Source organism: Malaya genurostris, chromosome 1 (genome assembly GCF_030247185.1).
Source record: "Malaya genurostris strain Urasoe2022 chromosome 1, Malgen_1.1, whole genome shotgun sequence".
Taxonomy (NCBI): Eukaryota; Metazoa; Arthropoda; class Insecta; order Diptera; family Culicidae; genus Malaya; species Malaya genurostris.
The window spans coordinates 148,971,855-148,996,870 of NC_080570.1; the positions used below are offsets into that span (position 1 = coordinate 148,971,855).

The 25,016-nt window shown below is 37.9% G+C and overlaps 1 protein-coding gene across 4 annotated transcripts in view; it reads right to left on the reverse strand.

Moving 5' to 3' along the window:
• LOC131426180 (rho GTPase-activating protein 190) overlaps nt 1-25,016 on the reverse strand; it is an 83,183-nt gene that overhangs the window by 53,225 nt on the left and 4,942 nt on the right. For all 4 annotated transcript variants that reach the window (XR_009229063.1, XM_058588696.1, XM_058588694.1 and 1 more), the window contains exon 2: nt 20,211-21,192. The gene's annotated coding sequence lies outside the window, so the exon portion shown is untranslated. The remainder of the gene's footprint in view (nt 1-20,210; nt 21,193-25,016) is intronic.

Below are 25,016 nucleotides of genomic sequence, written 5' to 3' on the forward strand. Positions count from 1 at the left end.
ATGTTCTAACCTGTTTGAAATTATAACTCTGGGTTTTATAACACATGATTGCTCTAACTATATATCTGAGACTCAACATGGTTTCATGCCGAATCGTTCGACGTCGACAAATTTAGTATCCTATACTCCCTTTATCATACGTTCATAACAATCACGACTACAAGTAGATTCTATCTGCACCGATTTCTCCGTCGCGTTCGATAAGATTAATCATCACATAACAATCTCAAAGTTAAATAGACTAGCATTTAACGAATCATTTCTGAATTGGTTTCACTCATATCTTACTAGTTGCGAAATGATAGTGGAAATAGGAGACTGTACAACCTTACCATTCGCCGTTATCTCTGGAGTTCCTCAAGGAAGTCACCTTGGACCGTTTATATTTTTACTTTATCTCAACGATCTAAATTTTTCGATCAAGTGCATGAAACTATCGTTCGCCGATGACTTCAAATTATTTCATGTAATCAAATCCACAGCTGACGCAGAGTTCCTCAAGGAAGTCACCTTGGACCGTTTATATTTTTACTTTATCTCAACGATCTAAATTTTTCGATCAAGTGCATGAAACTGAAGAGCAGTTGAATAATTTGACTAACTGGTGTAATATCAACAGAATGGTTTTGAACGCCTCCAAATGCTTCGTCATTTCTTTTAGTCGCAAACAGTCTATAGTCAATTTCGACTAAAATATTGCTCAAATTGTTCTGGAACGTACATAGTCTGTAAAGCACCTTGGTTTTCTCCTGTACTCCAAGTTAAATTTCAAGGAACACATTGAGTTTACTATCTCCAAAGTCTCCAAGTTGCTAGGATTCATTTTCCACGTGACTATATCGAGGATATTATATTGTGCCTTAGTTCGCTCTACGCTCGAATATGCCTCGGTTGTCTGATCACCGTACTATCAAAACGATATCCAACGCATTGAAGCAATTCAACGAAAATTTGTTCGATTTGCTCTGCGTCGGCTTCCTTGGAGTCCGTCGCGATGTCAGCAAGGCTACTTTTGTGGCAGATCTTCTCCAATCAAGAATAGACTGCTCCGAGCTCTTACAGCTTTTACAAATCGATATCCATCGCAAATAACGAGCCTTTTGTCAGCATGGGCCGAACATTCAACCACTGTTCCAATTCATTCGACTTTAATCTATCACGGAACGTTGTCAAGAAATTATTCCTGGGGTTACAGTCTCATTAGTTTTAGTTTTAGTTAGTTTAGAAATGCTATGTTAAAGTGAAATGTATCATTTGGATGATTGTAATCTGTTGATGCAAAAGATGAGGAGGTTTTATGCCTGTTGGAGAGCAAGTTTGACAGAAACTAACTCCACCGGGGTTTTCCCTGCTCCAAATAAACAAATAATTCCAATATATCTTTGAGTGCGAAAATTTTCTATTCAATTTTCGCATTAGAATGAGAAAATGCAAACACATATATCGAAAAGTTTTTGTAATTTCTGGCAACAGCTCTGCTGAAATAGCAATCTGTAGAACTCGAGATCGGAGAGCATTCAATCGAAGTTTTGTCCACTGAACGCAAAAACATTTGCTAGAGTTGCCTCCTCGTAAACTTTGGTTTTATCAAGGTGAAATTTTTTGGGGTTTCATAAAACCCACAAGTCCACTGAACGCAAAAACATTTGCTAGAGTCTCCTTCTCGTAAATTTTTGTTTTATCAAGGTGAAATTTGTTGGGGTTTCATAAAACCCACAAGTTTCACAAATTTCCAAAGAACTTTTTTTTTGAACAAATGATTTACAAATGTGAAATAATGTTTTTGAAATTTGCGTGAAATCCGCGCCATCGCATCAAAATCTGAGCAGAAACCGCGCGAAAACCGCAAAATCCACGCGAACGTAACAACCCAGCATATTGCGAAATTAGTTCTACAATCAATATCTAACATGTTTTCTGGAATTTAGTTGAATTCCAGCTCCAGAACACAATTCCAGAATTCAGGTTCAGCATCTAGGGTTCTGTTCTAAATTCCAATTTATCATCGAACGACCATGTTGAGGTTATAGCCGCGTATAAATGAACGATATAAAAATTCCAATTCCAGAATCCAGGTCCAGAATTTGATCCCGCAATGCAGTGTTCGAATCCAGGTTCCGAATTCAATTCGGAAACTTAGGCTCAGAAATCTGTTCCAGAACTCAGGTTCAAATCCAGTTCCAGAACCAGCCAGGTCTAGCAATCAGGTGCAGAATCCAGATCCAGAACACTATTCCAAAATGCAGTCCCAAAATACAGTTCCTAAATCCAGTTCGAGAACTCAGTTTCAAAATCCAGGTTCAGAATTCAGGTTCAGAACTCAGTTCCTTAATTCATATTCAGAATCTATGTTCCGATCACAACTCTAAAATTTAGTTCCAAAGTTCAGATCTAGAACCTAGATTAAAAGTTTCGTTCCACAATTAAGTTTCAGAATTCAGTTCCAGTTCTAAAACTTAGTTCCAGTATTCAAGTCCAGAACTTAGATTCAGAATTCAGTTCCAGAATTCTGTTCCGAAATACAGTTCCTAAATCTAGATCTTGAATTTAGTTCCAAAATTTAACGGTAGAGTTCAGGTCCTGAATCCAGGTTAAGAATTCAGTTCCGAAAGATAGTATCACAATTCAGCTGTTTTTCGAAGGAGGGCGAATGTTAGTTTCGCAGCAAACGGAAAAAAACACCGATGAGTGTTTCGAATTAGGTTTCAATTAGAGCTGTGCGCCGCCGCGCCACGCCGCCGCCGCCGATAATTTCGACACGCCGCCAATTTAAGAAAAAGATGATCAGCATCACATTTTAATCCTGCCGCCGATAATATTACATCAGCCGAAAAAATGATTTTATCAATGTGGAAAATTGTTTACAGTTTTCATGGAAATTCATTGAAAATTACAGTACAGTTACTTTCCTCCTACTTATACTGAAAATCAGTACTACCGATGTCAACCGAAGCCAATGTCATTTGATTCAAAGCCTATTTTCTGTCTTTATTTAAAAGGTTTTGAGCTATTGGCACATTATTGGTCGCGACATCTGAAAATGAAAAATGGAACCAAGAAAAGGAGGGTTCTTCCGAAAAAAATAAATAATGTTAGGTTTTTTCCGATTAACATTTTTACCCGTTTTTATAAGAAATCGTTACAAATGTGAAGTAAATAAAATTTGAATTTGTTAATTTGATATTATTTTTGATATCTGAATGAATTTGAGCGCCAAATCGATTTTATGTTAATTACATACGTACGAAAAAGATATACTTATTTTTTGAGTTGATAAAACGATTTTTATACATGATAATTATCAACTATGTAAAAAGCGATTTGAAAAATAGTTCCGAATAAAACTTCATATTTCTTGCTCATAATAAAAAAACCCTTTGTTTATGAATGAAATATTTATTTAAACAATAGTCAACCATCTCCAAATATCGCACTTATATTCATCTCAATTTCTCCTCTAATTCGATGCATTCGAAAACATTTACCATCTCCATTCACTACGTTGGCTTTAATGGATCACATAAACATTAGGATCGTTGATTGTAGGTCGACAAAACAATAAAATAGAGAAATTGTCCTGTGTGAATCAATATTAAAATTTTTAATATGTTTATAATTGATTACGCCGAATCGCGCCGCCTCCGCCGCCGATGTTTTCAGGAAATAGCGTCACGCCGATTCGCCGCCGCCGCTGGTCAGAAAGACATTTCAGCCGCCGATGTTGACAATTTTGATCGGCGCACAGCTCTAGTTTCAAGTCCTATTTGGAAATTTTTGCATATTCTCAAAACTATTTTTGATAAGTCGATGAATTGTTGGTTTATCTTCAAAAGGTATGCAATTTGTCCGCTTTCCTGAATAAATCAATGTAAAAATATTTCCGTCCTAATTTGATTTGTGTACTTCTATGTATCCTGTGTGAATAATGAAGTCACGCCCTCGTGCATTTTCTTGTGAAATTAGCTGGTTTTCGAGTTTAAGACAAATCTGCGGGTAATTTTATCATCTTATTTAATTTTTCCAGTAGTGAAAAGCTCGGAAATCATCTAAAATTACCCTCATCATTCACTCAACCAGTTCTATAATGTAAGTACAGAGCTTGGTTCCAGAATTCAGGTTTAGAATATAGTTCTGAAATTCACTTCCAGGACTCAAATTCAAAATTCAGGTTCAAATTACAGGTCCAGACTTCTCAGCATTCAGTTCCAAAATTTAGTTCCAGAGTTCAGATCCAGAATCCAGGATTAGAACTCAATTCCAAAATACAGACTCAGAATTCCAGGTCCAAAATTCTGTTCTAAAATCCAGTTCCAGAATCTCATTTCAGTATTCAGGTGCAGAAATCTATTTCAAAATGCCATTTCATATACATTCTTGCTCTAAAATGCAGTTCCAGAATCCAGGCTCGGAATTCAGTTGTAAAATTTTTATCAACAAATCAGCTCTGTAACAATGAATGAACTAAACTGAGCCGAAGGTTGAAAAAGGCGGAAACATAACCATAACATAACCGAACTTACGATAAAACAATTTATCTTCTTTCTTTGGGATCGATTTATTGGTTCTAAAAAGTACCGAATTTTTTGATTTCCTCGACATTTAACATATTCCTTACGGGCAAAGAATCAATAGAATATTGATGTAAATAATTGCTTCGCGGTATCAAATAGACACTAGCAAACTGTGAATAGTGCCTACCAGTTTAATACTTATGTTGATTGCGTTGAAAGCCTTGTTTAAATGCTAAAGTCACTACACATTTCTACCAATAAAGGCGGAGTTAACGCGAATAAAAACACCGAATTTTTCTTGACTATTTATTCCTTATCCGATTTCCTTATTTCAATGGAATGTCAAAAAATGACGAAATCGTTAAAAATTTATTTGGTTAGAAAATAACCACTTTATGCTCAGAAGCACATATTTCTATAAATTTTCAGGCAACTAAATATTTTTCTTTTATTTAAAAGATATTTTTATTCAGGCCTTCTAGCGTATAAGCTTTACGTGGCCGATTGAACCGATTTTCTAATTACATTTTTGTATATTGGATCTCGTTGACATCCTTTTTCTAGTGAAAGAGGAGCTTCCATTTGCATCAAGCGAGGATTGAGGGGCACTTTGTTCCTGGTTCGTCTCATCATCCATTGCCACATTGGTGGTAGTGTTGTTGCCAAACGAATTATTGTAAGTGGTTTCCGTTTTTTTTTCTCGCTGTTGTTCGCAGTCTTGTGCTTATTGCTGGTTACCGCAGATACGTTTAGTTGGACATTGATTGCAGTTGGTAGTTGGTTTGAGGATGAAAGTGTTTTTGAAATAGGAGAAGCAGCTCAAATTGAACTGTCACTGTCATCTAGAAGTTCGTACCATTGGACCAAACAATTAAACTTCTTCAGTGCTTAGTAATGTTGATATCATTTCACTCGAATGCGTAGGACCAGTTAAATATTGCAGAATTTTATTCATTTGTTCATTCGACAAACCATTTGTTTTTTTTGCACGTGTTGCTTTTCATGTTCAAATACTTATAAGGCGTTTTTTAAGCTTATGAATAAATTTTTGAATATTAGAGATTTAAGATTCCAAAAGTTTAAAAAACGAAACTATTAATTACTCTGTACAAATAAATTTCCTAAACTTTTTTTCCAATTCCTAACGATGCATTGCGTTTAGGTGATAGAGCAAACTTTAGTTTGTCTCTGTGGATTAAAAATGTCCTGAAGAATTGACATTTTTAACTACGATCATTTGGCGGTAATGCTATTAATTTGAACTCTTCGAATTAAATATAAAATATTCTAGTACAATGGGTGCTGGATTTCCTTTTGACATTACCCATCCTCTTTTGCCTTAGTTTGAAGTTTAATAAATATTTCTTTAAGAATGATACCTTAATCAAACCTTTGAGAATCTGTCTCGTAAAACATTTCAATAATAAAAATTGCACATTACAGAACGAGCTGGTTTTTATAACATCAACGAATGCAACATGTCGGCACCGTTACCAAGCTCAAGCCTGACCGTGCATCGTAGAAGAGCTCGTGCTATTTCTTGGCTCCCCCAGGATTTTTGAAACATGGCTCCATCAGCATTTCTGCCGGGTATTAACATTAAGATGGAAGATCGATATGCATCCTTACGGCCAACAGCGCGCATTCCGCTCTACCCTGCAGCAGTAGCAGCAGGCTTCATCACTTATTTATGGACCACAATAACCGTCAAGGATAATGGCCTTTTAGTCTCCAACTTTGCCGAAAGCGCGCGCTCCCCAGTCCCGTCGTTACTACGACAGCAAAAAGGACGAGCAGCTTCTTTCAGTGCTTTCGGTGTTCGGCCAAAAATTCGTTCCCTTCTTGCACAGACTTCGGACCGGCGGGACCGGGATCCTTGATGACAGTGCCAACCAGACGCTGTCTCTCACTCACTCACTCACTCACACTCGCATGCATTGGCGAGGCTCCATTCCAATTTCGTTCCGGAGTTCGCTTTGCTGCGGGAGAACAAGAACAAGCGAAATCCCGAACGAATACCTATCTGATGATGATGATGATGATGCTGCTGCTGATTCGAGGAAAACCCATCCACTTCGAATCGATGGAGATATGTACTCAACCGAGCCATATACCGAGTTGTAATAGTTTTTATCTGATCGATTTTTTTTTCGTTTTGCTCATTCATTTTGAGTGCGGGAGCGCCGGCAAAGGTAGTCTCAGCTGATGGAAATTTTCTCTCGAGGGAGCTTCGAGCTTGTTTTTTTTTTGGTGGAGTCACCAGAAAAGGTGTGATTGAAATGGAAAAATAATGTGAGTGTGTATTTACCGGTTACTGCACTTCGGCAGCTTAACGCAACAACCTCCGGGCTACGGCGGTGTTTGTTCATTGGTTGTGCTGATAATTTTGATTGAAAAATGTCACCCCGAATCGTGATATGCGATCTTCACTCGGCAGTACATTAGATTCTATTAGCTTTATTTGCAGAACAAAAATTCATTCCGAGCTGTCTTTATGCTGCTATTTTGGAGTGAAATACGACGCCAACCAACATTTTTTGTCAAATAAAAATTATTAGAAAAAGATTGACAGTTATTTAAATTAGTACAACGGGAAAATAATTCATTAATAAATAAACTAAAACCTTACATTTTTTTTCGTCATCAATTTCTGAACCCTGTTCTCAAGAATTCGAAACAAAGCATAGGGAATTAGAAATGTGTCAGACAACGAAGACAAATTGAAGTTCTTTATTTGTCGATAATCTTCTCCGTAAATTGCTGATCTGGTAGACAATCTGCAGTTGAAGTCGAAATCAAAATTTACGTTCATTTTTTCTTATTTAGTTTTTATTGAAAATTCCAGATTGAGCAAAGAATCTACACTCATGGAGCAGAACTTTCTTGTCTCAAAACAACTAACGGTCGTATTCGTAGACAATAAATCAAAGTTAGTGTTTGATGATAAATTTGTTCGACACTAGCTGATCTAACAAAGAAGATTTTAATAACAATAAATTGTGATAATAATCAAATCAAACTACTAAGTTGGTTTCCGCAAATTCCTAAACTATGCAGGAAATATGCAATTGTAAAAGGTCGAAAAGCTTTGTTTTCCATACCAAGCAAAAAAAAACATTACGTGAACTGCTGAGTTTGCAACGTCACGTCCCATATAAACTGCCAGCCACTGATAATTCGAAGACGAAACGTAGAAAAATGAAAAAAAAAATAGTTTATGTTGATTAAAGAGTCTACAGAAACCGTTTTTTTTTTCGTAAATGACTGATCTGTAACAAAATATTCAGTGGATGTTGAAAAATTCGCTAATAAGTTACTAATTAGTTGATTAATTAAAATAATTTCGAATTTTGTAATATGAGCATTTAACGCAAAATCTCCTCACACATTTCAGACCATGTAATAGGAATATTCAAGACTAAATCTTTCTCACACCCCAGACCACACGTACTTGACAAAATCCCGTAAAAACACCATTCCACGAAAACCTAGAAACCTACATAAAACAAATACATTACCTACATGAAGGCAACTAAAATATCAACACTTGCACTTCACGCTGACCCAAAGAAAGGAACGACGTAGACATAAATTTCGACTGCAGAAACAAGGAAGCATCAAGTTTCAAATTGTTGTATCATCGCCGAACACACAAAATAAACATGACCTACTGTGTCACTTCCCTTTCTTGACACCCCTCATGTCCACAATTGAATACCAACCAGCATGACCTAGAATAACAGTAACTGAAGAACGCACACTAACTCAAACCGACAGTCACGAGAATAACTCAACATGCTATCGCCCGCTCCTCTCCGTATCACACCCGCTCACTCTCATAAAGAAGCTTATTTCCTCTCATACTCACAAAGTATACAATGGCCGACTCGATACAACTAGTCCCATTGGTTAAACCCGACTTACACTGCGCGTTCTAACTCCTCCCCCTAGATTCTCATCAATTGTAAAAATAGAGAAAACTAATTAGCTAGACTAGGCGAGGATAGGATATAAATTAAGGAACTAATAAAATGAAGAGGCATTCAGTCTTAATCACAATTCAATCCGTAATCTATTATTTGTAAAATTTGTTGCTCATTTTTTTAGTACTTCACTAAGTTCTTATGAAGCTAACGAATCACCCCTTCTTAATAAACTTGAAAACGAAATCAGTTTGTTTTCAAAGTTATTTAGAAGGTGTACTTGGTTCATTCCATATAAACTTTGCAAAATAAAATAAAAATTGAGCAACAAGTTTAAAACTACCGTAACTAATTAGCAACAAACTATTCACTAGATTTCGATTCGTTTTCAAGCTTATTTTGGAGGTGTACTTCGTTAATTTCTTAGAAACTTTGCGAAGTACTCAGAAAAATAAAAATAAAATGAACAACAAATTTAAAACTACCGTAACTAATTAGCAACTTATTAGCAACAAACTATCCACTAGGTTTCGATTTGTTTTCAAGCTTATATAGGAGGTGTACTTCGTTAAATTCAAATAAACTTTGCGAAGTACTCAGAAAAAAATAGCAACAAATTTAAAACTATCGTAACTAATTAACAACTTATTAGCCACATACTATCCATTGGTTTTCGATTTGTTTTCAAGCTTATTTGGAAGGCGTACAAATTCAAAATTACCGTAACTAATTAGTGACAAATTGCTAACCTATTTGCGTTATTATCGGCGAGAAGTCGAGGCATCTCACCTAAGTCCATGTTCATCCAAAAAACTTGTTCGAAAACTGATGGTCTAGCAGTTATCGTCGAAAAACTTCGATTTTCAAAGCTACTCTGTTTTTTCAACATATTTATTAATTTATTAATTTTTGTATTTAACGTTTCGTCTTCGACTTTTCAGTGCATTAGCAATTTATATTGAATTGCTAACGCCAGTTAACGGTTTAAAATAAAACCGCCGTTTATGTTCAAAAAAATAAAGTTAATGCTGTTGGCAGAGTACTTTTTGCACCAAGAGGTCATAACTCTATTGAGCTGACGCAAGAACGAAAGTTAGCTTTCTGGACGCTAACAAACGATAGTTCTATTGAGGATTTGGGTTTTTTGGTCCAAGTTTAGATGTTGCAACTGAACCTTGCCTGCACCACATTACTGTATATGGACCCGTAATATTCTGAGTTCAGGTACAGGTCCAATTTCAGTTTCTGGGATCATGATCTGGCACCTTTATATCCAGAATCTAGTTCAGTAATATGTTAGGTCAAAGTATGAGACCAGGACTAGGACCTAGCCGGTTTATATAGTAAGTAGTGAGTCCAGTTTCATGTACCTGAATTTAAGGTAAGAAACTTGATTCTGAAACTTGTTTCTGGTACTGAATTTTGAAACTTTTTCTGGACCAAAATTGTGATACTGAAATCTAAACTAGGACTCAGGATTTAATTTGAATTATTATACTGGATACTGGAGCTGAATTCGGGAAATGGAACTGAATCCTGGACGTGGATTTTGGATGTGAATTCTGGAACCGAGTTCTAGAGCTGGATTCTTGAACTGAATTCCGGCTCTGGGTTCTAAATCTGCATTTCCGTTCAGATTTCCGAATCCGAATCCAGGACCATAATTCAGTTTCATTTCTAGAATGCAGGACCTGGATTTATATCTGAAACTGAATTTTTATTAATTTTACTTGAAAAGGGGTACGGACCAATTTTTGTTGTCTTAATTCTAGAGATGTTTTTTGGATTAATTGGTTTCTAGTTAAAACATTTATTTTGCTTTATCGGCCAACGTTTTGAAGGTTTATCCCTCATCTTCAGAAACAGCGTTCGACGTTCGCCATTGGTTTCAATTCATACGGTACCCAGTTGCCTGAGTTCCTAAGTTGATTGTCAAGTTCTGTAAAGATACTTAACCGAATTCGCAATGGATTTTGAATGCAAAAATTCTTGGTTTTTCTGAAGATGAAGAAATATACTTCGAAACGTTGGCCGATAACACAGTAAAAATGTTTTGACAAGAAATTAATTGACATATATTGTCTTGTTTGAATTTAAAACAACACAACGTGGTCGAATCTCAGTTTTAATACCAGAATCTAGGACCAAACTCCAGACCCAGAATTATACACCTAATTTTGGAAATCAGGAATTAAGTCTTGATCAAATTTCTCGGTTTAATTCTGAATTTCAGTTCCAGAATTTCGACCTAGAAGTCAGTTTCAAAATTTAAAATTCCAGAATTGAGCTTCAGAATAAAATTCAAATTCAATAATTCAGTTTTAGTTCCAGTATTCTTGACATGAATTCTAGAATTTGATTCGAAAACTGACTTCCGGGAATTAATTCTGGAAATCGGATTTTTGGCACAGAATTCGGGAACTTAATTCTGGTCCTGGATTATGAAACTAAGTACTGGATTTGGATTTTGGAACTGGATCCTGAATCCAAATTCTTGAGCTGGAATTTTGGAACTAAATTCTGGTCCTTGATTTTTGGCTGAATCTAAATTATAGTGGTTATTTGAGAGATTAAACATGTCTTCCTGGCTTATGCTAATCGCACTAACAATTTTTATTTGTTTTCAGGTCTCGTCGACTCATCAGTGCATTAGCAGTTTATATTCAATTTGGAATAAAACAAATTTGCTTTGTTGCTTAGTTCAATCCAAATTGCATTTTTTAATTCATTTAATTCTGCATAATTATTCATTTTAAATTCAATCACAGTAACTTATTTAGGGCGCATGAAGCGACTACGAACTTTAGAGATTACTCCAGCCATTGGGGTCTGTGCAGATTTCTCCTCAACCGATTTAGCTGCTTTTGTCCAGGATTTTCGACAGTTTCCCACAGTTGTAGCTTGTTGTTTATATTGGCAGTGTTCTCTTCACGAGAGCTCAATACTACTGGATAGGTCGCAACTGCAGGCAGTTAGGTGGGTTTGCTTCATTCGATGCAAAACATCGACTCCAATCGTTTTATATCATTGGCGTAGTGACAAGATGCCAAATCAGCCCGGAATAGCGAGGGAACGTTAGTGCTGCGTAGGAATGGGATCAATCAATTCTTTAGACATTCTTCAGGATGTATTTCCTTGTTTACTGTTCCAGTAGTAATGAAGCTTTGGATTACTTGACCACAGTTGCATATTGCGTGACAAACCAAATTTTTTTTTACGAAACTTGGCTTGCTGAGTTTCGTTAGCAGATCAATATAAACTGCTAATGTACTGCTGAGTTCAAGACGAAATGTAAAAACAAACTAAAACAGTTCAAAAACGGGACTTTGGGTGTTCCAAAGTGTCTAGTAAAAGGGCATACTGAGTTTTAAAAGCGCTAACGAACGAAGCAAAAATCGTTACATTTCAACGATACTAACAGTAAAAATAAGCAAACACAATCATAAACATTCCAAAGTCATCTGGCAGATCAACTTCGAACAACAATATTCATGTGTTAGGAACTTCGGAGAAAGCTTGATCGCATACAGATTTTGTTTCTCGGTTTTACATTTAAACAAAACCTCAAATTTGCAACATGTAACTGAATTTTAATCGCTTTCAAGCTTTCCAAGCGCTTGAATGCACCGCCAATCATCATGACAGCAGAATCTTTATCATTCGCCTCCAACAGCCCCGGACCGACCGATCGACCCACGCGTGCTTCAGCATTATTAATTGTACGACCTCAAGCCTGCTCCCGCCCTCGTCGGGCCGAGCCGCCCCCCTTGGTGCAGGTTAGAAGACCTCGAGTAGATAACGGTGTGAATGCAGTGGACGACAAAAGCGAGAGAACCGAGCAACAAAAACGACACAAGGTCATCGCAAAATTATATGCAACTTTATGAACCGTGCAATAATTATTCAATTCGCATCGTCTTATATACGTTTTTGTGTCATTTTTCTCTTTTTCTTTTCTTTCTTTTTTTTCTGGAGCAGAGCCAGACTAGACTAGAAAACACAACATTCCAGAGCTTCTACCGATGATGCGATGCACCCGCACTTATGAAATCACCACCCACGCAATCCACCACCACCGTTGGCTGCCGTTGTTACAACTGTGTAGAGAGCAGCGTTCTAGAATGGTTGCGATGTGAACTCCTGCGTGCAACGACTGTTGATCGCTGGACCGTTGGATGGGAAGATGGGAAGGAAGGTTCGAGTGATTGCCTCATTATTCTTCATTCACCTTCCCTCCCCACTCGCAACAAGTATGCCCAAGTATTTGAACGCGAGGAACCACCACGTGACTTCACGTGTATGTGCTTGGAATCCAATCGTGTCCCAATTGTAATTTCGAATCTAGCTAACGTCGCGACAGGTGCTTATTAACATTACGGCATCGGGGCTTTGTGTGGTACCGCACCACCACCAGCAGACCAGATCGGATCGCATCGGACGGTGTCACTAAAACCAGCGGATAAATATTGGTTTTATCTTTCCACTAGGTTCGGTTTTTGTACTGTGAAGCACACGTTGTTTTTGAATTTGATGGGCTAATTAGAAAATTTGCCACCAGAGCAAATTCCTTGCTAACTTTAATATTTTTTTCCTGTTTCATTACGTTGCGTTTTGACGATGGTTTGAACCGATTGCACACTGATCTTATTATAATTTTACTGCTGATTAACTAAGAAGAGTGGTTTGAAAAATAGTATTCAGGATATGAAAACATTCAATTTTCATCCCCATCTTCACCGTTCACAGAAAAAATGGAATAAAAGAAAATGGTAAAAATCCACTTACTTAACGGAAGGACGATGACTCGTCACATACTTCAAATGTATCACAGAGTTCACATCGTAACGAAAGAAATGAGAGTGAGGAATACTCGAACCGATGAATATTTGATTTTGCGAGGAAAGTTTATCCAGATTCTGTTCCTACGCATAGCATTATTAGGGAGTCTTCTCCAAATAATGGTTCCATTGATAGCCTCTTTTCAATGATGGAATTTTCCATAGCACTCATGTCTTGTAACAATAACGCTCCTGGGTTGAACAGCATGAAATTCAACTTGGTGAAGAATCTGCCCGACCTAGCAAAAAGACGTTTGTTGGAATTGTTCAACAAGTTCCTTGAGCAAAATATTGTTCCACCTGACTGGAGGCAAGTGAAAGTTATCACCATTCAAAGCCGGGGAAACCAACTTCCAATCACAACTCATATAGAACCATTGAAATGTTGTTCTGCGCCAGAAATTGTTCGAAAAAATTCTGACGTTTCGTTTGTCGTCAGATACTCAGTTTGGCTTCCGTAGAAATAAAGGGACGAATGATTGCATTGCATTACTTTCGTCTGGCATCCAAATTGCCTTCGCTCAAAAACAACAAATGGCATCTGTATTTTTAGACATTAAAGGAGCATTTGATTCAGTTTCCATTGATGTTCTTTCAGACAAGCTCCATCAACGTGGACTTCCACCGGTTATAAATAATTAATTGCCCAACCTTTTGTCCGAGAAGTGCATGTATTTTTCACTTTACGATTTGGCAACATTCCGAATTAGTTATATGGGTCTACCGCAAGGCTCATGCCTCAGTCCGCTCCTCTATAATTTTTACGTGAATGAAATTGACAGCTGTCTAGTAATCCCATGTACACTAAAACAATTGGCAGATGATGGCGTAGTTTCAGTTACTGAACATAAAGCTGTTGATCTGCAAAAACCATTGCAAGATACCTTAGATAACTTGTCCATTTGGGCTGTTCATCTGGGTATCGAATTCTCTGCGGAGAAAACAGAGCTGGTCGTCTTTTCAAGAAAGCATAATCCCGCGCAGCTTCATCTTCATATGATGGGAATAATTATCGCGCAAGTTTTGACATTCAAATACCTCGGGGTGTGGTTTGATTCCAAATGCACGTGGGAAGGACACATTAGGTATCTGATAACGAAATGCCAACAATGAGTATTTACTCTTTCTTCGAACAATAACAGGATCTTGGTGGGGTGCTCATCCGGAAGATCTAATAAAATTGTATCAGACAACGATACTTCCAGTGATAAAACATGGATGCGTTTGAAAGTGTGATTGATTCGAACGTAAACGGTAGTACGAATTTGGCATACTTCCGAACGTATCTTCTTTCGATTTCCGCATTAAAATGGGGGAACGCAATCAAGTATATCCACAAGTTTTTGTAATTCCTAGTAACAACTCTGCTGAAATACCACTCGAGATCGGAGAGTGTATAATATAAATTTTGTCCAAGGAAGAAAACATTTGCCAGAACCGCCTTCTCGAAAATGTTGGTTTTATCAAGGTGAAAAATAGGCCAGCTCGACCAATTGCTGAAACGTTCGCCCATCCTCAATCTTTTGGGATTTCATAAAACTCACAAGCTTCAAAAATTTGCAGAGAACTTTTTTTTCGAACAAAGGATTCACAATTGTGAAATGATGTTACTTAAAATTCGCGCGAAATCCGCGCCATCGCATCAAAATCTGAGCGACCGTAACAACCCTGGAAATATAGATATCAATATTTAGGTATGTTTCAAGAATCCGTTAAAAATTTCAAGTCGAAAATTATATGTCCGGATGAGTCTCACATTTTTTGTCGGGTTAAGGGACGGGTTTCGCAAAATCATTTATTTTCTTCTCAGTATTTTTTGTAGTAAAACATTTAAAGAATATTTTGTGAAATTTTCAAGCCTATCGGAACAAAACTAAGCAAGTAATGGACCTTGAACATATCTCTTTAATGCGCGTTTCAAAGTTGCATCCGAAAAAACCTAAAATTCAACCCTAAACACTATAGAAACTACGTGAACGAACAGAAGAAAGAATCAGGATTACCGACTTCAATGGGACTCGACGACATTAAAACATCTACCACGATTGAAATTTGCGATTTCTTTCGCAAACATTTTAGTAGTGTTTTCGCTGAAGAACATCTTACTGATCAAGGAATATCTCTTGCGGCGAATAATGTCCCTCTCCGTTCTCCAACTGGATGTCATTCTATTATCTCAACTGCTACTGTGAGCTCAACATTTGCCAAGTTAAAACGTTCATCTAGTGCTGGATCCGATGGAATCCCATCTGTGGTAATAAAAAACTGCTCTGGCAGCCTATTAGCTCCACTATCCATTATATTCAACTGCTCCTTACTTCCATAACTTTTCCTGAAATTTGGAAGAAATCATCCGTGTTTCCGAAGATTCCAAAAAAAGGAAACGAGTGTGCAGTATCCAACTACCGCGGAATAGCAGCTTTGTGCGCCGTATCTAAGCTGTTTGAAAGTATAGCTCTGGATAACACATAATTGCTCTAATGTCGATCGACGTCTACAAATTTAGTATCCTATACTTCCTTTATCATACGTTCATTACAATCACGACTACAAGTAGATTCTATCTACACCGATTTCTCCGTCGCGTTCGACAAGATTAATCATCACATAACAATCTCAAAGTTAAATAGACTAGAACTTAACGGGTCATTTCTGAATTTGCTTTACTCATATCTTACTGGTCGCGAAATGATAGTGAAAATAGGAGACTGCACAACCCTACCGTTCGCTGTTACCTCTGGAGTTCCTCAAGGAAGTCACCTTGGACCGTTTATATTTTTACTTTATCTCAACGATCTAAATTTTACGATCAAGTGCATGAAACTATCGTTCGCCGATGACTTCAAATTATTTTCATGTCATCAAATCCACAGCTAACGCAGAGTTCCTACAAGAGCAGTTGAATAATTTGACTAATTGGTGCAATATCAACAGAATAGTTTTGAACGCCTCCAAATGCTCCGTCATCTCTTTTAGTCGCAAACAGTCCGTAGTCAGTTTCGACTATAATATTTCACAAATTGTTTTGGAACTGGACTCCTGAACTCTAACTGGAAATTGTTTTGGAACTGGACTCCTGGACTTTAAGTTAAATTTAAAGGAGCACATATCTCCAAAGCCTTTAAGATGCTAGGAATCCTTTTTTCGCATTGGTAAAGAATTCTATTATGTACATTTCTTGAAAGCATCTATCGTGCCTTAGTTCGCTCTACGCTCGAATACGCCTCGGTTGTCTGGTCACCGTACTACCAAAACGATATCCAATGCATTGAAGTAATCCAACGAAAATTTGTTCGATTTGCTCTGCGTCGGCTTCTTTGGAGAAACTATTCTTTTCTTAGCATCCCCTATGCTAGAACTAATTATCGGTATAACGAGCCTTTTGCCAGCATGTGCCGAATATTCAACAACTGCTCCAATTCATTCGACTTTAATCTATCATGAAACGTTGTCAAAAAATTATTCCTGGGTTACTATCTAATTAGTTTTAGTTTTAGTTAGTTTAGAAATACTATGTTTAAGTGAAATGTATCATTTGGATGATTGTAATCTGTTGATACAAAAGATGAGGAGGTTTTATGCCTGTTGGAGAGCAAGTTTGACAGAAACTAACTCCACCGGGGGTTTCCCTGCTCCAAATAAACAAATAAACAAAAAATAATTATGATCTAATTGTGCTCTCTATCCACCGGCTGACAGAGAATCGACATCATAAAAGATAATGAACGGACTAAGCACAGCAGCACCTTTCATTTGGAAAACATCCACGTTATGAATTTTGTTTACGTTTCATCTTAGACTCATCAGTGCATAGCTGTTCAAAAAATGCTTCAGGTGTACAACTTTGCTTCCGCCGTTTTCCGATAGGTGGCTGTACCGGCTGAGGCTGGTCAAAATACATAGATGATAATGCCTTCAAAGTGAGTGTGTACAGTGCCTAACGAATTGTCATCGCCGTTTCAGTGACAGTTGTTCTTGTTTTCGTATTATTCACGCTCGAAAATGTCTATTTATGTGCCCAATTCTCGCCATTTGCGGGAAGTTTTACTTTTCTGTTACAATTCGAAAAAAATGCAGCTGAAGCGCATCGAATGCTCTCAGAAACTTAGGGTGATGCTTCTCTGAGTAAAAGAACGTGTCGGTGTGATTTCAACGTTTTAAAAATGGAGATTTCGATGTCGAAGACAAACATGGTGATGGAAGAGAAAAACCTTCAAAGATGATCAACTAGAAGCATTGCTTGATGAAGATTCGTGCCAAACCCATCACAGTAGATCGCTACCGAACGCAACTGATGCGCCTTAGTCGCGCGCTAGAGTAAAGCGGCCACAATATCAAGAGCGACATGACAAAGTCATCCTTCAACACGTCAATGCTCGGCCTCACGTCGCAAAAGTGGTCAAAAAGTGCCTGGAAACGCTAAAATGGGAAGTCTTGTCCCACCCGCCGTATTCCCCAGATATCGCCCCTTCTGACCTCTACCTATTCCGTTCGATGGCACACGGCCATCGAGGTTGGAGTAAAGTCGTTTTGTAGTTTGTTTAAAAAAGGAAAAAAACGAGTTTCGTGTTTTGATAAAACATTGTTTTTTAATGGGTAAAAACACCGTGCAAGCGAAACAATGGATTGAAAAATGTTATCCGGACTCTTGTCCATCAAAAGGAACGATTTGTCGGTGGTTCGCCGAGTTTAAAGTGGTCCTACCGACACAAATGACGCGGAACGCTCGGGTAGACCTGTGGAAGCCGTTACACCGGAAAATGTGAGTGAAGTGACAAAAATTATAATGGAAGATCGTAAAGTTTAAGCTCCGTGAGATTGCTGAGATGACGCAGATATCATATGGAAGTGTATTTACTATTCTTCATGAAAAATTGAGCATGTAAAAGGTTTTTTTCCAAGTGGGTGCCGCGATTGCTTTCGATGGAACAAAATGCACCCTGCCACAAGTCGATGAAAACAATGGCGAAATTGAACGAATTGGATTTTGATCTACTTCCCTACCCCCCATACTCGCCAGATTTAGCCCCCAGTGGCTACTGGCTCTTTGCTGATCTTTAAAAAATGCTCCAGGGAAAAAGATTTGGCTCAAATGAGGAGGTCATCGCTGAAACTGAAGCTTATTTTGAAGCGAAAGATAATTTTTTTCATAAAATTGGAAAAACGTGATACGGTGCGAGAAGGGCAAGTGTTAAACCAGCCCAAGACATCGATTGAAGTCGAAAAATTTGGTAAGAAAGCTATGGTCTGGTAAGCAATTTGTAGCTGCGGTAAGATTTCGAAACCCTTCGACACCTGAAGCAGTGGTGCGAAATATACATCAAGGAATGTTTACAAAAACAACTTGTACCCATGATTCGAAGCCACAAGCATCCTGTTGTCTTCTGGCCAGATCTTGCTTCTTGTCACTACTTGAAATCAACGGTAGAATGGTATACTACCAAAAATGTCACTTTCGTCCCAAAAGACATGAATCCACCAAATTGCCCACAACATCGACCAATTGAGGAATTTTGGGCATTAACAAAGGCACATATTAGGAAACATGTCTCGGCAGCCGAAACCATTCAACAGTTCGAAAAAGATTGGAAAAAAGTGTCAAAACTTGTCGCCAAGAAGTCTGTACGGAATTTAATGAGGAACATTCGCAAGAAGGTGCGCCAGCTAGTCTACAATGGCTAAGTAGCAAATGTTGAGAATAATATTCTGTTGTTGTAGTCTAATATTATCAAGCAAAGTCAAAGCAAAGTCCTGGCATTACATTCCTTTTGTGGAATTTGGCCTTTCTGTTTCAACAGACTGCGCAGCCGATTCTTAGTGTACAGAATCATTGCATGGCTAGTACTATGGATCCCACTGACACTAAGAATCCTTCCAGGTCGGGGCTCGAACATACGACAGCAGAAACCGCGCTGAATTCGCGAAATCCGATAAAACCGCGAAATCCGCGCGACCGTAACAACCCTGTAATTCATATTGGACATCCTCATATTTAAAAACATAACGCCTGAATTTATGTTGCGAAGACCATCGTTGTAGAAGCGACACGCCTTACGTTATACCTATCATTGTAAGGTGCGTTACGCTTAAATTTCAGCGAAATAGATCCGAGAACTTTTAACCATGGTGTATTATCATAACATGAAAATGCACTCTTTTCCCCAAATGATGACTCGTTTTGCTCATTTATAGAATCGGAATTTTGCCTGTGCAGAAATACTGTATTTTAAAAATGATTATCATAAAAACTGAACAAAATAATTAAATCATTTTTGTGAAATTCATAAGACTATGAATATCAAAAGCAAGAGTCTTGAAGATGTTTATTATTTACATTTAAAATCCTTATGTCCAAAAGGTAATAATCGTTCTTATGACTTACGAAGATCATTTTATCTGAGTGTATGACAAATCATCGATGATCCATGGAGTAATTTTATTTTTATTATCTATTCTCTACATCAACAGTCGGAATAATCGCGTAGAGTTGTGCTTTCTAGTATTTTTTAACAGACTCACACACTCAAGGAAACTCTATTTGCCAAATTTGATTAACCGAGCGAAATGGTTCGGTAATATCATTATCTTTTCAGCATGAGAAAAGGTAAAATTGAGTATCGATACTTTTCCGTCAGCCCTAAAAAAATACAACAAAATGCAACACTACCATTAATCATGCCGTTCGAACCTTCAAGAGTTTAATGAGATTTACACTCTCTAAAAAAAGGCAATTTTCAGATTGCCAAGTTACAGATTTTTTTTTTCGTTCTTTCTTCATTTCATTCCACAGTGCCATATCAATTTCGCACACCGCAATCGTTTCGTTCAAAACCCCCGAATGGCAGTTCGAAACGATTATTCTCGGGGACCGTGTGAAATAAGGGATGGGACAGTACAATAATAATAAAAGGAGGATGGATAAAAGGGAGAAAACTTACCCTTTTGGAAAATGTTGCCCCGTGCGCGCGTTACTATGAATGTGTGTGTGTGTTTATGTTTGTTGATGTGCGCTCAAGCCAACGACTGCTGTGTGCGGTGATGTCTCTGCTTGTGTAGTTTTTGATAAAAGCTGCTGCTGCTGCCTTCACTGTTGTACAAATACGGTTGACTGGCTTTCGGTGGCTGCCAGCAGGCTCTCGCTATTTTGCTTCTCCCACCACCCACACACCGTTTCGTTGCTTGCGCCTTCCTGTTGCGCCTTACTGCCTCCGATGACGTTGTTGTTTTTGGTGTTGCTGCTGCTGCTTCCTGTGCCGGCGAATTTACTGCTATCCTGGCCGTCCCTGTGTGCCAACAGGAGAAAGTTGGCCACAGCGCAAAAACGCGCACCCCTCTCACTGACGGTGGACCATACACCATGCAGCGCAGTGCGCTACTGATGTATAGAGGGTTTTTTTTTTCTTTTCTGTTGTTGTTCTGGGGTGTCGTCTTTGAAAAGGATTTTCTTCGGTTTTTCCACTAATGCAACCAACAACAATAACGACAACAACACTTTGACTTGGTACACTTCTTTTTTCCTGCTGCTACTGCTTCTCTTTCTTTCTTCGGCTTCTGCTGTCGGTCGCTTGCAAAAAGCTTTCAATCACTGCACATGCACGCCTCCGCGCGGCGGGGGTGCGTTCACTCACTTGGATGAACTTTTGCTTCTGCTCTTTTCACAATATTATTTTGCCATTTTTCATCGTCGTCGCGTCGCGCCGTGTCGTCCGTTTTACAAATTTACTGTTTATTCTTCCCCCTTTTTCAACTTAGGACCATAGCGCAGCAGCAGCACTTGTTTTCCGCCGGTCGATTTTGCATACTGGATACTTGGACGTTTGCTTAGCTCTACCTACCAACCTTACCGTTCGGCGGAAAATTCTACACTCTCCCGCCCGGGGACGACGACTGGTTGAGGTGCAGCAGGTTGAGAGAATGAATCTAAGGAAAAACACAGGGGAAACAAAGTTGACATCAATCAATTAATTGGATTTCCAGCTGCTTTTGCTCTGCGAACCCTCCCCCGCGCCCCTCCCCCACTCCTCAGAGGTCGGCGGTGATTGTGTGTGCAATTTGAGTGCTACCCGGCAGAACTTGGACTTCTGTTTGCGAGGAGGACGAGGTCATCGTCCGTTGTTCAGTGCCCCCATTTTCACTTATGCTGTCGGCACAGAATAAGCACCATCAACATCGGACTGATAATGGAACGAGGCTCTATCGATGGCTGCGGGCTTCGTTGCGCGTAATAGGAAACGACGCACTGGTTTTTTTGTTTGTTTTTTTTTTTCGGTTTTTTGTCATTATCCAATTTTTTTGCCAAACACCACACTCATTTTTAGTTATGTGGTATCAATCATTGGTTTCAGCAGACGCACCCAGCAATGTGGGGTTCGGGGTCAGTGAGAATCGAGCCGTTTCGGTAGGGGGTTCGATTCAAATTAAATCCGTAATGCTCATGGCAACGGTTCATATGCAACGAGAACCGAATAAGGGGGAGGGGACCGAAACGTGATGTCATCTACAAGTAATCAAATGTAGAAATCTACTGATCAGAGGGTTGTTTTCAGATTGACCTTTGAAAAACAACATACTCTTGCTGGAAGCGAAAGCCACCATCAAGCTTGCAATTGCCCTTCATTGCAAAGATCAAGACTTTTGCTTTAGGTCCCCGGTCTTATTCAGTCAGGTTGAACCTGGAAGAATTCAATTGATCGGAAAAGCAACGCTCTGATTGGCCATTCAACACAAAGGAAACAAAAACAGGCGAAGGTATTCAACTCAATGAATAAGCAACAACTCGCCCTCGGGTTTTTGCTCCTTCTAGTCCTTGGCCGCTTCGAGTCTACGAGTCTTTCACCTGCAGCAGCAAACAACGAGGTGTGACATATTTTTTCTTTGCCCGCCTTCCAGAAGGGTGTTCGAGTGCTACTTATGCACTTAACCACAAGCTTCCATACATCGTGCCGACTAATTACGAACCAGTTGGGTACGTTGAACACGGTCAGACAATTTTGCACTGTGGTGGGTCTGCACGGAAACTACAAAACGAAAATCATCCACCACCGATAGACCAATACTCCAAACAGTGAACGACAGGACGACAACAGGCAAAGAAAACCCCTCAACAATATTTTCGAGAAGAACAACAGCAACAGAAAAGAAGCAGACAATGATGTGGCTTGTGAACCAACTGACCCTCAACAATTATTAATGTCGGTAATGAGAACATTTTTCCGGGTAGATGTAGATTTCACTATCATAGCTTATCTTGATGTTTTTTGCAGTCGTAGCGATACGCCATACTTTCTTGATATTTCATGGATGTAATCTAGAAATGGTACAGAGTTTCGCAAAAGAACCTGACACATTTTGTTATCCGGTCACACTGGAACCCAACCAGGGCACAGCGGTTCAGAAGCGCAATTTCACGCTCCTAATCGATAACTGATAGGAACGTGGTTTTTGAGGTACAGTATCTTCAGCAAAGTTGCTTAGAATGATAGACCCCATCTTTTGTAAATTTTATTTGTGTGATTAATCCCCCTAAAAGTGAGATAAACATATTATTTTAGTTCATGGCCAACATAGGGGCTAAGTTACTTCGACAAAGCTGTGCAGAAAGTTGTTTCAAACAAATCTGCTGAAAGTACTATTCCCATAACTTGAGTGTAACTCATGATATAATGTATTTTCTAAGAAGGGTGTCCTAAAACCAGTTTTCGTAAGAAAACACATATATTTTGAATTTGTATGAGTTTTGCATGTTGTACAAAGTTTTTCATCATTAAAAACTACACTACTTTCTCAAACATACTATGCTGCTATCATTTCAGTTTAATGGAATAGAGCCATTTTTCATGCTTTTTTTACAAAATTTCAACTTGTCTATCATCAAAATGCGCAGAAGATGCAGATGTGACTACTTACATATAAAACTACTTCAACAGAGCTTTCATACCGTGGTTGAATTAGTCGTCTGCGATCGTCTGCAGGCGAGATATGTTCTTTTCAAATATCCTTGTCCTTGACATTTGCATTGATAAGGTTCACTTCATGTTAGATCAGCTTTCAGTGTATGTTCATTACTATGGTACTTGCCACAAAATCAATCACAATCGACTTATTGAAAGAACATTTCAACGACAACATTATTTTGAGAAATGGACCGGTGAATTGGCCTCCGCTTTCGTGAGATATGACGCCACTCGATTATTTTTAGAGGCTTCAGAAACCAACATTCAACGTGTCATTGTTGAAATACGCCCTCAAATGCTTGAAAAAGTGATCAAAAATAAGAGCTCCAGAATGACCTTTGTGAAAAATAGTCGTAGCGGCCATAATCCCGAAATCATATTTAAATGTTAAATTCCAAGAAATTAACTACCAAATAGGAAAAAAAATCGGCCATTTCATAATTTGGCATGTTTTATTTAAATTTCAAATCAACAAGCTCTTAAAAAAACCCTTCAAATAAAAGCGCGGTAAGCGTACTATGTCGCAACAGTGTAATTGGCTGCTTCCGAAGACTGAATATTTGGATACGATTGGTAAGACAGGAAATTGTATGCAAACTGTAGTATTGGTAAGATCGGAAAATGTTAACTGTCAATACAAAACTGAAAAACATAATCTAAATACGCGTCGATTTATTTGCCAATTGCATGGGATCGAGTCTTTCCGTAATGTTTGCATCCATTTGAAGCAAACATTGCATTGAGGAGGGGCTGCTCGGTGGACTAGTGATCTCGGAACACGATATGCTCTGTATACGAAATGGGTCATCGGAATTCGATTGAGTTAACACCTCCCTGAGTCCTGGACTAAAGTTATTTGCATGTAGAACCAAACACATAGAAATGCAAAGAGTTAAAATCACACATATATTTTTTAGGATTGTTTCAAATTAAATGAATTTCGCTCTACGGAAAATAATCAGAAATGAAAGAAAATTTGCGAAATGTTAAAAAAACATGTTTTAATTCATAATTTGTTTTAAAGTGGTGTAATGATACCTTTCTCATATTAAACATATTTTTATGAATATTTCTTCGGATTCTTCAAAAAACTTTACCTTGATTATTGTTAAATTTATTTTTCGTGCACTTGTTAGTTTTGTTATACTAGTTACTTTTGTAGTTTTTATTATATTTGTAAGTTTTTTGATTTTTTATATTTTTGTTGTTGCTATTTGAGCATTCTTTTCTATTTTTACTAGATTGTATTTGTACTTATTTGTTTGATACTATCGGTATTTTCTATTTATGCATTTTTGACTACCTTTGCTGTTTTTGATACTCTAGTTATTTTTGTTATTGTAGGTATTTTTGAAATTGTTGGTGTTTTTGCCGTTTTCGCGGTTTTATTTTATTTATTTTTTTCTATTTCTGCTATTTGTGCATTTTTTCTACTTTTAATAGATTTTTATACTTGTGAAATTAGTGCTATTATTGGTAATTTTGCTATTTCTATTATTTTGACTGTTTTTGCCACTTTTGTTATTGTGGGTATTTTTGAAATTGTTGTTATATTTGCTGCTTTCGCTGTTTTATTATTTTTCGTATATTTGCTGTTTTCGCTATTTTTATTTCATTTATTTTCGCTATTTATGTTTTTTTCTATATTATATTTATACTCGTGGTATTTTTGTATTTAAGCAGTTTTTGATATTGATGGTATATTTGCTGTGTTCGATATTTTTATATCATTTACTTTTGTTATTTCTGCTATTTACGCATTTTTTTCATTTAAAATTTTGGCTAGTTTAT